The 2,811-nt window shown below is 33.2% G+C and overlaps 1 protein-coding gene across 1 annotated transcript in view; it reads left to right on the forward strand.

Annotated features, from left to right (window-relative positions):
* The first annotated feature begins 747 nt into the window (after nucleotides 1-747).
* Nucleotides 748-2,811, forward strand: part of LOC106689455 (protein FAM107B) — a 201,313-nt gene continuing 199,249 nt past the window's right edge. The window contains exon 1 of the mRNA XM_067047640.1: nucleotides 748-820. The gene's annotated coding sequence lies outside the window, so the exon portion shown is untranslated. The remainder of the gene's footprint in view (nucleotides 821-2,811) is intronic.

The raw sequence follows: 2,811 nt of genomic DNA on the forward strand, positions 1-2,811 counted from the left end.
ATAAAAATAAAAACAGTTTTAGTTCCTCATACATATATCATTTAATATGTTACACTGAAACAAACAGTAAAAAGTAATGTTAATTGATTTATTTGAAATTTCGTATATTTTGTTTTTTAGTTGAGGTAAACTTAAATGAAGTCAATATCATTTAGTAATTATTTCACATTATACATCATTCTTTGTAAACTAGAGAACTTAATATAATTTCGTTTCTGAAAAGTTATAGCAATAGCCAAATGTTGCCTGATTTCCTGTGGAGGAATAGATACATGACAGCCATGGGGAAAGAAGGGAGTCGACTGTGACAAATAACAGTTCTAAGGTAGAGTAGGATATTCCTCGGAAATGTTTGCGGTTCCTTGGAAATTTCCCCAAGAATATGATACATATAAAATTTTTAGACGAATGACAGTAATATCCTGTGGAATGACAATTTGATGGTCACTTTTGTTCAAAGAAAAATGCTAAAATTTTGCTACTAGAAATAATGTAAAAAATATCTGTTTTGAAACTAGCGAAGAATTATTTCAACTTTGAAGTGGGTTGATAATGGTAAGTTAAAGTTGTGTGATGAGTACACCGCACTAGAATGTTTTTTGTACATTGGAATAGAGGTAGCCTTTGGTAAAAATTATAATCTACCATTATTTTTGGTAGCATACCCCTTCTTGACCCTAGAAGAGACCTCGTGACCCGCTAAGTACTATTGGGTTAAGTAAGCACCGATCTAATTCCGCAGGAGTTCGGGCAGGCGCCTAGCCCCTGGCTATAGCCAGTATCGACTGCCGCCCCAAGAAGACTATAGTGTATTCACAAGGTACCTCTCCTTAGCATGCTAGCAGTTATATATTTGGGACACACTTTAGTGCACAGGACAACTAGTTTGTAGTTATAGGATACCGAGTACTAATTGTCTTAATGTTTCTTGTTTAATGTCTGTAATCAAATACATTGCCTGCTTTTTCGAAGTGTTTTCAATACTTCCTTTTTTACTCAATCCTAACTCATTTCCAAACTTTTTCTCTATGTTAAAGATTTTAATTGTTTAGAAAATTCCTCAATGTAATGGATTCATTAAATAAAGTAAAGAAAAAAGGTTCGAAATGAGTCCTTAGAATAAGTATTTATATCCTGATTCTCTTTTAAACAATAATTTAACTCTAGGAATAGATGCCAGTTCTAAGAGCACTTTTTTGTTAGTTGTATGAATGAAATAGCTGCATAGTTCACTATTAGTTGCTGCCATAAAAACAGAATAGGAACAGATTCTGATATCTGACCAAGGGAAAAAATAAAATGTATAAATAGTCATCACCATATTTATTAGTAATAAATTATTAGAACATCAAATAAAATCACCAATTGATGGCTATGTGCCACGCAATTTCTTGTGTCACGGAAAATATTAAATTTAGTAAGCTTGCGATATCACCATAGGCAGCTTTTTCCTTTAATTATACTATTTTTAACTAATAATATATGTATCGCTGCATTTTTTTTATTAGTGGTACATCTGACAAAAGAATTTTTTGTTAAAATTTTGTATTTGATATTATTAGTTAGACTGTACCTTAGATTGAGGTTAATTTGTTACGTTCCTACTAGCTTTTGGGAAGACTTCAGGACGACTTTTGAGAGAAAGAAACCTTATTCTACGGTACTATTTTTGAGACATGGCCAATTCATAATTACACCAAAACATACTTCTTTGTCAGATGTGCCGCTATTGAAGCAAATCACTAATATACAATATGTAATAGCTTAAACAAGGGCTTAACGAATTAGAAGACTCGATATAACATTTCATTGCTTATGCATATCACGAAAGTCAAATCTGCGGAGCAATGTTGATGCAATCCTTCCTACGTCTCAGCTTCCTTCTCACGGACGTTTACTCTTCGATTGTGCGCTAAATAGTTTTTCTGGGAATCATTCATTATAAAGCAAACTAAGCGGTTTGTCGGATGCATGGATTGTATTAATTCTACACCTGGTAACGTAAGTTCCTGCAATTCTGCAATGGATTCGTGTTCCTTTGGGCCGTCTATTCCACTACATGGTTTCTTTTGGAAGAACTTAAGATGTTAATCTTCATTTAGGATGATGGATCCTGTTTTTTTCCTGTAAACAGAAGTAAGGGTAACAGTTTCATAAATCTTACTTTCATGTTTCAGGACATTAGTCGCATATTTTGTAATCGTGAAACTTAAAATTTACAATCACTATCCACTTTTAACCCATTGCCTTTGTTTCCTCTTAAATAACGATTCTTGTGCTTATTGTAATTCTTAGGTAATTAAATTTGTTTATCTATTACCTGTTATATCCATGGCACTTAGGTATCTTCAAGTGAAGCTCTTCTCTCAGCACATATCTGGCTCTCTCAGAAAATATATTAACAAGAAATGCTAGTCACAAAATAATAAATTAAATGTTGTTTTGGAGTTTCTAAACTTGTGTGAAATCTAATTGATAGATAAGTTGATAGGTGTTGCCAAGAGAGAATGTAGGAGGAATGCCTCCAGACATCTGCTTGGTACCCACAGAAGATTTGGTAAGGCTGTTTTGATATCTAAATCACTGAAATCATATTGTTTTTGTTTTTTTCAAGTCCTCCATTGAGGAATTATTCAGTCCCACAGTAGGTATCTTAAGATTGATTTCTCGGGGCCTAAGTTCTGAACCAAGCACTCTGGGACTTGGTTGATTTCAACTAGTGGGCTTGAATTATGTTGTAAAGTTCCCCTTTAATCTTGGACTTAAAATCCCAACTTACTGATTTACACTTATTAATCTATTGATTTTTTT

Source organism: Halyomorpha halys, unplaced genomic scaffold (assembly GCF_000696795.3).
Source record: "Halyomorpha halys isolate HHAL.00 unplaced genomic scaffold, Hhal_1.1 Scaffold46.1, whole genome shotgun sequence".
In the NCBI taxonomy this organism is placed as follows: domain Eukaryota; kingdom Metazoa; phylum Arthropoda; class Insecta; order Hemiptera; family Pentatomidae; genus Halyomorpha; species Halyomorpha halys.